The 11,600-nt window shown below is 38.8% G+C and overlaps 1 protein-coding gene across 1 annotated transcript in view; it reads left to right on the plus strand.

Moving 5' to 3' along the window:
• Positions 1 to 11,600, plus strand: part of Atp10b (ATPase phospholipid transporting 10B (putative)) — a 108,462-nt gene that overhangs the window by 22,291 nt on the left and 74,571 nt on the right. The gene's annotated exons all lie outside the window — the stretch shown is intronic.

Consider the following 11,600-nt stretch of genomic DNA (forward strand, 5'->3'; position numbering starts at 1 on the left):
GGCTATGCTGGCTAGCTTACTGTATAGGCTATGCTGGCTAGCTTACTGTATAGGCTATGCTGGCTAGCTTACTGTATAGGCTATGCTGGCTAGCTGGAGAGCTCCAGGGACCCACCTGACTCCAGCTCTCCAGCACTGGGATTACAAGCAAATACCATGTTGAACTTTTTAAATATGGTTCTGAGAATCAGACAACTCCTCATGCTTTCACATCAAGCACTTAGCCAACTGAGCTGTGTCCCAGTTCCCACTTTTCCCTTTTGTGAACCTACCTCATTGGCAGCCCTAATCCTCTCCTAGGTCAGCCATTGTTGATACCTTTGTTAATTCCTCACACTTAACCAGCGGTGTGGGATGGTAGAGGAAACACAGAGAGTTTAGTGATGACCAGTTCTGAAACTAGATTTTGACAAAACTGGACTTAACTACTAAGTTCTCACATGGATAAGCTGCGTTTTTTTTCAGAAGTTATCACTCTCCAATACTTTAGCTCCTTTATCATGAAAAGAAAGGCAAAATAATACCTTTCCCTTAGAGTAACTCTAAAGACTAAATGGTATAGACCTGATTGTTTAGCAGGGACGGAACACTGAAAGAGACTAGTAAGTAGGGTGCTATTAATATCAATGATTTTCATAAGCAGTTTGTGTTGGCTAATTGGGTGTGATATTCTGGTTTTCAATTACAATTCTCTTTATATAGCTTGATTTCCAACCTCTCTCTAAAGAAAGATTTCTGTCCTTTTTTTTTAATTCTGCCAGCTTTTGGCTATGGAGGAATTAAATGAGTCAGGGGACTTGGGAGAAAGAAAGCAAATGCTTCACTCCTCCGAGGGTCTCATGAGCTGTGGTTCTGTGGTCTATATCACTTCTCAAAATGAAACAGTATACTCTGACTCAGCCTGCCTCCTCCACAGTACCTGATGGGCATGTCTCGAATGCTTCCTATGTGATTGACAGCCATCATAAGTCTGGTCCTTCCTCTCCACTTGTGGGCAGGAATGTTAACAGAAACCCCATAGCTTTGTGTGAGAATAAATGAAAATAAGGAAATAGGAGCAAAATGAGAGCTTGGTGCCTGCTGCAGACACAATAAGTGGTCTCTGTGGCCATCAGAACAAGAACACGCCTGCACCACACCATCACAGCATCACTCACTGAGCTCTTGGTCTCCAAGCCCCACTGATCTGGCTGGGCCTCTGAGTGTTCCGTTCCTTGGCCTGTCCCTCCCCCACTCACTGAGTCACTTTAGTGTCTATAAAGAGGAAGACAAAAGTCTGGTGTACAGTCACAAAGTCCTTCAAGGCAGGCAGGAATAATCTAGATCTGGACTTGGGGCCCTGTAACCTACTTCCTTGATGAGAAACCTTTTTAACTGATACTTACAGTAAAGTTTACACATTATACACACCCACTACATGCACACAGGTGAATCTGACACCTTAGTCTGAAGACAGGCGAGGATCTCTTAGACTTGGTTTTATTTCTATTCCTTTTCATTTAAGTCCTAGAAATAATAAAGCTCTGGTTGCATAGACATCTCCGTTTTAACCCCTCTGACTTCATTCTCACTTAGTTTTGAATCTTATTTCCTCTCTCATTTCAAAGCTATTACATTTCAGCCATTGACTTTTCTTCTTCCTTTTACCTCTGCTCCAGACTGTTTCTTGTATATCAACCAGATTCTTTGGGATTTAACTAAAGGGAAGTTAGGTGAAAGAATCATACTCCAGCACCATGACAATTCAATTTAATAAACATTTCAAGTTCTAACTCCGAATTCTCATGGGGTATTTGGCATTTCTTAAAAAAAATGTACATTCATTTGTGAAAAGAAGGCTTACTGAGTGGGCTTCTAGAGCTCTTAGTCCTTATCCTGATTTTTCTTTGCTCAAGAGTGTCGATGATTCACTAATAACAATAATTAGCTTGAGCCCATGCTAAGAGCTTTGTATGATTGACTTATCCACAACAGCCCAACAGATGGACAGCATTACCATTCTCATCTTACAAATTTGTAAACTAGGCCATAGAGAAGTCATGTCTCTCACCCACAGGCACTGAGGCTGTAGAGTTGGAGCCAGAATTCAAAATCATGTCTGTTCTTCAAGTCTATGGTAGCTCACATTCCAGGCCCTTTAGCTGTTACCTTGCATTTACAGCGAGGTGCATAGGAAAGGCACTTATTTATCATTTACAGATTCTTTCCAGAATTAAGTAGCAGGTTGCTGGAAGAACAAAGCAGCAGGATTAAAGGATTGAATCCCAGCCCACCCTCTGGACAGGGGGTGTCTTGGCTGCTCCCCGGCTCCCTGTTTCTTCCTATTATCTTTAATACCTAAGGTTTAAGGATATGCACAGAATTCACTATTAGCTAATGTGGTACCACAGGGTTTCCCCAATGTATTGAACAAAGATATAGATGAGAGTTGAAAGGGAGGAGAACACTGCGCAGAAAAGTAAGACCAAAGATAATAGTAAACATGTTTTAAATTCTGTATCCTGTAGGACTTCTCTGATCCTTTAATAAGCCCTAAGGAGATGATGGAATGAGTAGCTTCCTAAATATTTCAGCACAGAAATCTTTTATTCCAAGGAACAGATCCCAGAACTGACATAGGAAGAATGGGATCACCACTTAGAGACTTGCTGCAGACACACAGTGAGCACTCAGAATGCACCATCACTGTCCCTCGGGAGCTTTTCCAAATACCCCTCCCCTTTCCCAAGCCACGGTGCAACAATGCCCTAAGTAGGCATACCTTGAAAATGTTGATATAAACTCACTGACAACTTCTTGAAAACTGAAACAAAGAAAAGGTACCATTCTTGTGGAAAAACAAAAACAGAAAACAAACAAACTCATCATAATAAGAACAAACAGTAAATTGCCAATCCCTCCATGTTCCTTTTACTGCATGGCCACCCTTCTGAACACATCATCCTTTGGGTCCATACCTCGCCCTGTGAGGTGGGCATTGCTACCCTCTTCTGTGAGATGAGATTTCTGGGGAACAGTAAAGACAGATCTCACTATTGTCTCAGAAGATGTAAACACCTCCTAACATGATTTCTGTAGAAACTTAAGAGTCTTGAATAATGAGTTTCAATGGCTTTTTGTTAACTTGGTTTTTTTTTTTCTCTACATTTCTATTATCTATGAGACCCTCATTCTTCCCAAAGGACTTTTACAAACCTCAGACATTGCTAGAAGTCCCCACCTCAAATCTTATTTACATTACCTAGAAATGGTGAAAAACTGAAGGTGGCTTCCTTGGACAAGCATTTCCCAAAGCAGAATAAACCCGATACAGTCCCTAGCTCTTGAAAATTATGGTTCATGGTCAAGTCAAACTAATAAGCTAGAATCCCATATATACCATCTTCATGAAGGGTTCAATGTACAATATATTAAGGTGCCTGGGAACATTTTTTAAAACAAGTACTCAATTACATTCCTATAAAACTTTAGAGAAGGGGACATTTTCCTGGATTTGATACAGACATAATCATGACAGGTGAAAGTGACAATTCCCCTGGCTCAAGTAGTTTCTTCTTCTTTTTCCACAAGTGGAATTCAAGTACAAGTATAAACATCAGTAGCCACTGATAAGTGTCTGCTTTCTAGGACGCTTCAGGGACCAGAATTGTTGCTCAAATCCTTTTCCTAGAGCTAAAATTAGATCAAAATCATTACTTTTTCAGCTGGAATCTTTCTTGGGAGTAATCATTTTGAATTCACAAAATCATTGACCTATTTTTGAAATAATTAGCCCCATATCACATTGTCAGGGAAGAGCTGGAAACAAACAGTCCAACCTTACCACTATGTTAAGTTCTGCCCAGCATCCAAAAGGCTTGCCCAGAGAGTTAATTTGTTTGCTTTTCTGATTTGTGGCATTCTGAATCTTGAAGCCTTTAAAACTGAATACCTGTGCCTCTTATTTTAGTAAATGCAAAAGTCACTAAAGCGAAAGAATCAGAAATGGATTTTCCAAATCAGTACTCTAGATCAAGCATGTTCTTGGTTGTGTGGCATCTAAACGATTCAAACTTAAGTCTACCAAAGCATGTATCCAACCATTTTCCCATATCAGGAATGTGCTAGGCTAAGCCCAAAAGTTGCTGGGCCATTTCAGCATCATCTAAGAGCTACTCAACAATGGAGAATCACAGTGATTTTAACAAGAGTCCCAGGTGGTCCACATGCATATTGAACTTGAAAGGCACTGTCCTACGGCATCACTGATTAATAATTCCATTTTCAACTCCTTGTTGAGTATCTCTTTTAGCTATTATAGCTTCCTCCCTGCCAATAGTTACTGCTTGAAAGCGTTTGCTCCATTAGAAATAGTCATTTTCTGCAGTAGAACTACTGATTTTAGCATTTTTAGAAACATGAACACTTGCCTGCAAATGAGTTGTGGTCCAGTAAGAGTAAAAGAACCACCAACTCAAAACCTCAGCATGGTTGCCAGCCCTCTCAGCATTGCCTGCCTTGAGAACCAGGGAAAATTTGCTTCCCTAGTAGAAATGGAATCTGGTATTGAGTCCTGCCAATGATGGGTTGTTCAAATTTTCTATCAAGAATATTTAGTGCTTTCTAGTTTATCACTGTTGAATAGTGGTTACATTGTGTGGTTCACTTAATATATGATCTATGTAATAATATATAATTCTATATTATATCAATGGGTAACAAATCAAGCTTGTGCTGTATACAGTGGATATTTTGTCTTGTGATAAACACTTCTGTGGTACTCTATTACCCTACTGTGGTGGACCAAACTAGCATTGAACTCAGTGAGGTTTTCAATTCTGATTTTTATAGTATATATAAGATCTAGAGAATAATTTGATATGTGTTCATGTACCCATTGGCCAATTTAAACAAGCAACACATACATAATTAAATCTGCTCATCTCCTTCCCCTCCCTCATTAGCCCTGGAAGGTGTTTTTAGTTATCAGCATTTTAGCATTTCCCCTGCAAATATTTAGCATGTATCTCTGAATAATAAGGTCTTTAAGTACACCGTTATTATGCTGGTAAAACAGCAATAATTCTTTGATATTAACTTTCAAGTCAGTGGTATTGACTGGTTTCCCAGAGTGTTTGAGCCAGTTCAAATACTGAGGTTAAGAGCTTATATTTCTTTTACCTTAGCATTTCTTGCTTATCTCTCTTCTTCCTTTGCATAGTTGGTATCAAGTTGGTTAACAAACCAATTTGTTTATTGTACAAAATCCCCTATAACCTTGATTTTCCTGATTTTTATTGTGTACTGGTGGTATCATTTACTATGTTCCCCTTTCTAGTCTATTTCTATAGATTTGTCATTGGATCCAGCACATGAATCAATCTTCAATGGTCTCTCGCTCTCTCCCCCTTTCTCCCTCTGTGTGTGTGTGTGTATATGTGTGTGAGAGAGAGACAGAAAGAGACAGAGATACACAGAGAGAGGGTGTGTGTGAGTGTGTGAATGTGTGTGTAAAAACAGAGGGGTCATAGGTAACGTCGTATATTAGTTACTTTTCTGTTGCTATGTTAAAATAGTGAGCAAAAGCAACTGGAGGAAGAATTTTATTTTGACTTACAGTTTGAGGTAGAGTCCATCATGGCAAGGAAGCATGGTGGGGGACAAAAGCAAGAAACTAGTTCACCACATTTTCATCTACACACAGGAAGCAGAGGTAAAATGGGAAGTGGTTCAAGGCTATGAGCTTTCAATGCCCTCCCTCAGTGATATACTTCCTGTAGCAAGGCTCTACTTCTATAGCCTCCCAAACATCCAGCTGGGGACCAAGTGTTTCAACACACAAACCACCACACATAGTATATGAGCATCCCATGGAAGATGTTGTCTTTTCTGCCCTGTTGAGAGTCATTGGTGATGATTGCTTTGATCTATAAATTCAATGGAGTTTTCAAAATGACTATATCCTAATTTAATTTCTTTCATTGAGCATTTGGCTTTGCTGAGATGTCTTCTGTCCAGGAAATGCAGAAGATATGATCATTTTCATTCATTTACCGGTTTTCAAAAGAACCTTTCTCCAGCAACTTCCAAATATGTCTAATGACTTTGAGTTTTTCTGCTTTAGTGTTAATGAAAACTCAAAGATTTAAACAGAAATGATATATGTCAAATCTGTGCAGTTGCTGTCTTTACTGATTGTCCTCTTTAACCAGTGATAAGTACTTCAAAAGAAGTGTCACGGGTGTCTCCTGACTCAACTTCACTAGTCTCTGGTAGATTTGGTTCCTCTCCATATGAACTGGCATTCAGTGAGGACTATCAGTGCATGCTGAAGGTGCTCACTGCTTTCTGTGATCATTATTCCTGTGCATTCAAGTAAAAAAACTTAAATTCAGAACCCAAAATTTTAACTGAATCTCACCCACACACTACATGTAGATCTTCCTGCTACTTCAGACATAGTCCTTACCCAGTGCATTGACCAATCTCCTTCAACTATATGTCACAGAAACATTCTCTTCTAGAAAAACAAAATGTTGGGAACATTTTAGAAATGAAAAAAAAAAAAAACAATTTGAGAGATGCTCGATTTTAGTAAAGCTTAACTAGTATCGTGTTTAGTCTGAATTAAAACTCAATTTTTATACACAGGACTGCTTTCCCCAACGCTAAACTAATTCTATGTCCTTTTATTTATACTTTGTATTTCTTAATTGATTATAACTTTCCTGTACATGATGCCCAAGTTATATACGTTTTAATTACTTGCAGCAATAATGATAATTTAGTGACAGAACAACCCAGTGAGAACCAATTAATTTTACCTTTGACTTATATTTTATGAATTTCTGGACTCTTTTCTAATAGACTATCTCCTATAACTTCCTATAGTTTTTTCCTGAGGTAGAGGCACACAAATACACACATGCACACTGAAATAAATAAATAATAGATGATAGATAGATAGATAGATAGATAGATAGATAGATAGATAGACAGATAGACAGATAGATAGGTAGATATGCATATATGACACAAACATATGTATCCAGATATACATGTACATATATACACAGAAAGAGAGATAGTCAAACACAGAGACACAACAGGCATGTATGCATAATAACATACACACAAATACATGTAGACAGATAGCTATTCATGTTACCATATAGATCCATACACACAGACACAATTGTATATGTCCATACAGATACACATGCACAGTATTAACATTGGATGCACTCTTCCCAATGTTAACATTATTTGCACACAACTATTTAAAAATGCTTTACCATTTATATCCATTCAGGATCCACTCTTCCAGGTTATGTGAAAGATGGAATCACACTAAGGTATTAATGGATGATAGCATAAAGATTTCAGATTTTCTCCATTCTACCATCTCCATAGCTTAGGATAATATATTTAGATTTAAATGTTGGCCTATACAACCTTAACCAGTAAGAAAACTTGTGTGTATTTAAACTCAATATGAAAAATATTTCTTGTCTCAAATGATAACCATACCTATCTAACATGTGGATTAATCAGAAATCTTAGTTGCAGGATGGCTCAGGCAAGTAAATGTTACACAACCATCCCTGGGGATGTAAGTTGGATCTCCAGCACCCATGTTAAAACTACGAAGGGGATGTGAGCCTATAATCCCAGCATCATCAAGGTAGAGACAGGAGGATTCCTCCCTTAGCATGCTTGATCACCCAATCTAATCTAATCAATAGCTGTAGGTTTAGTAAAGGACAGTGACTCAAAATATTTTGTGGAGAGAAATGAAAGAAATGAAAGAAGACAGCTGTGCCAACTTCTGCCCTGTACAAGACAAAACACACATATGCATACAAACACACACACACACACACAAACACACACAAAAATACTTTGGTTGCATATGGCAAAATGCTGACTAAAAATACCTTGCCCAAAATGAAAATTGTTGGAAAAATACAAGGTGAGTGCGCCTTAGGCCTTGTGGTGCCAGGAAGTGAGAATCCATCAGGATAAGCTCCACTTTGGGCCCAGCTCCCATTTAATTCCTAGAGAGGAGTAATCAGTCTTCTTGATACGTATGTCAGGAAAGCATCCCAGGGAAATAGACTGATTGTCCCAGGTTAGGTATCATATACCCATTCCTGGACCAATTAACTATGGCCAGAGTGGCAGGGTTCTCTGAATTGCATCCTCCATCTGAAAGCCATAAGGAGGACTGATCTGTGGAGGAAAAGGGTTTTGAGCAACAAAGCAATGGATATCCATTACAGACTCAGACTGTAAAATCCTACATTACATATGACCATAGTTGTCTACTATATAGGGGAGGGTCTGGATGTCCTCTAACTCTCTCCTATATCCCTTCCCCCATGCTAGTCTTTCTTCCCCGAAACCTGCTTCCTGTCTTAGTTCCTCTGCCTTCCCAATATTGTGGGTTCTTACTCTTCTCTGGGCTTCTGGTAGATGTTGCTACTTCTCATTCTTCTTCGCCACTGCCTTCCAGTTAATCAATTCACTTTCTCATCCAATGCTATAGAATGTCTAGTTGTTACCAAATGCCTGGCTTGGATTTTCATTGCCATTATTTATTGGCAGAAGTGACACATTATGATTGTGTCTTCTGTGAACAGCTCAATATAGCTTCTCGAGTTGAAATTTATACTCTGCTTTTTACAGCCTCTTTTGCCAAAAACATTGGGTTTTCCCATTGTTTTCCCGTGTTTTTGTTATCTCTAACAAGACAGTTTTATACAGAGAAGGTTTGTCTTTGCAGTGAATACTCCCTTAAGACATCACTGCCCCTCTGATGGCAGTTGTCTAGAGTTTATGCCTCATGTCACTTATTTATTTTTTCACTGAGTGTAGATGACAGGCCTTCTCTGTGAAGTAATGCAATAACATTTTCTTGGGGTCGAAGACAAAATAAACACAGGCCAGGGAATAGACTAAGCCAATGAGTTCTAATCAGAAATTAATGACTGAATGACACAGTCCTTGGTAAACAACTCTACTAATATTCCTTTTGGAAATGATCCGGGGACAAAATCATTCTTTTTCTGATATTTCGTTGGAATGTCAATCCCAGACTTTATTAGGAAAATGTCACAGCAAGACCTTAAGATTTATTAGTCTTGAATTAAAAACAAAAATCAACAACAACAACAACAAAACCCAGAATATCCATCTACTTGGAAAAAGGGAACTCAATCTACAAGGAAGCATTAAGGTCCCATTCAGATGGCCTTCCAGCCCAAGCCATGTTCTTGTATGCCAGGAGCTGTGGCAGGAAGACTGTCCAGATGACCGGAAATGTAGACTAGCCCCTCCTCCAGAGACAGATGGAAGGGATGACTCATCACACCCAGTGGTTATCTTGAAAAGGACAATCACCAACCAGGAACTAGAAAGTTTGTCAAGTGCCAGTAACTGTTAGTAGTTTCAGATAGGGTTTGCAGAAATTAGGGCTTCCTTCATTTGCATTCCAGGAAGGAAACAATGATTTATCCCAGCAGATGATGTATGGTGAACATTTGCTATCACAATTTAGATACCCTAGTGAAACACTTTTTTTTCTTTAAAAGAGTGAGTGAAGAGGAATTCCCCAATTCTACAGTATTCCTCCTCACTGCTTCTTTAGTTGGCATGGTGTTCTGCCAGCCTTTTAACCACTTTTTGGCATGGCCCATTGATCAGATTAGGAGATGTGTCCCTACCCTTGCTTTGTTGGGCTAATCCAGGTCCAGGAATCTTCATGGTGGCCCCCTCTCCTGAGCACCATGAGAAAATGGACTCAGCAGTAAGCAAGCATAGTGATAACTGATTCCACTCTTCTCTTTAACAGACATCCTCGGTTCCTAGTAAAATCTGGATGAATACATGTGTTCTGTGTTAGAGGAAAAGCTGGCTGTTTCCTTTCCTTCCATGAGCACAGAATTTCTAGATTGACAGAGGGGTTTCAAAATTATTTGAAACATGAATCCTGTACTCTAAGAACATATAACTGTGAGTCACTGTTACTTTATAGCTATGTTTCTCAACCTTCCTAATGCTACAACCCTTTAACACAGTTCCTCGTGTTTTGGTAACCTTCAACCATAAAAACATTTCTGTTGCTACTTCACAACTGTAATTTTGATACTGTTATGAATCATAATGTAACTATCTGATATGGAAGAATTCTGATATAACTGACCCCCCTGATCATTTAACCCCCAAAGGGGTCACAACCACAGGTCCAAAACCACTGCTTTATACCTTGTGTGACTCCAAAACAAGTAGTAATGCATTCAGTGTTCATTAACAAAGAAAAATACAGATTTAGCAAAACTACTGTGGAATTGGTGACCTTTTGTGAGAATAAATCATCTACCAATCTTGATTAAAAACAGGAGTCTCTAAACAAAAGGGTGTGAGTATAGGAAGGTCAGGTGGGCCACACTGGTGAGAGTGAGGCAAAATGAGGGGCAGAGGAAACAATAAGCAGGATTATTAAACGTGTACAAAATGGTCATAGAACAAATGTAAACATTTAAAATATAAATGATTGGAGCATGAATAATTAAAAATAAAATTCTCACAAAATTTGAAAAGTAACACTACATCTATGTTATGGGTCTTGGTTTTGCCCTACAGATAGTATTAGGGCTCACTAAGGGGGACCTGGGGACACTACCATCTACCACAGAACAAACACAGAAGCAGTTGGAGATTTGACAAGATGTTATAAGTACATGTGAGTGGTTGGATATTAAGAATTGTCTAAGTTTAAAGAATAGACCATCACAGTGTGTGGTGAAGAAATGGGGCCATAGGAGATAAAACCATTGGGATTACATCTGAAAATGAAAGTTTTGAAAGGATAACAAATACAGAAAATTGGGGAATAAATCACCACTCAGTTTTCTCTCCAATAAAAATGGGACTAATTTGTTCTGAATACTTGCTAAAAATCAGGAAGGTCAAAGATGTTAAAGTATCTAAAGAATGTCGTTCTGTGAATCAGAAGTGAACACACCCAAAAGAAAGTGTGCCCTTTGGCCATGGAGTGGAGTGGCCACTACAGTGATTTGTGTTCTTTTCTTCACAAGTAACAGAACTCTGTGAGATGGTTCTAGATAATTGGAACAAAAGAGAATTGTAATAAGAATGTGATAGGAAAAGGAAGGGAAGGAAGAACATATAATAAGGCTTGGTGGTTGAAAAGAAAGCTTGAAGATTTGGACTTAGAAACCACAACTAGGAATCCAAGATGACAGTGAAGGATTAAAAGCAGTAATAAGTTAACGGTCTTGTGTGATTTTCCTTCCTGGAGTCATTACACTCAGCTCACAGTCCCACAGTGGGACAACATAAGAGGCAGGACGCCTTGGCTTACGTCAAGATGTGAACAAGGGATGAAGGGGCCCACTTGTTTTGCAAAGAATATGGAAGAGGAGATAAGGAAACATGGAGCAGTGGTCTACTAAAATATCAAAAAGTGAAGCATAGACTTGTTAATCAGTTTAATTGAATGACTTGATAATCCATTGTGAAAATAACATGATGGTAAGTAAACTTAAAAAGGTAAAACTGGCCGGGCGGTGGTGGCGCACGCCTTTAATCCCAGCACT

The sequence above is a fragment of the Mus caroli genome, chromosome 11 (assembly GCF_900094665.2).
Source record: "Mus caroli chromosome 11, CAROLI_EIJ_v1.1, whole genome shotgun sequence".
NCBI classification, from domain to species: Eukaryota; Metazoa; Chordata; class Mammalia; order Rodentia; family Muridae; genus Mus; species Mus caroli.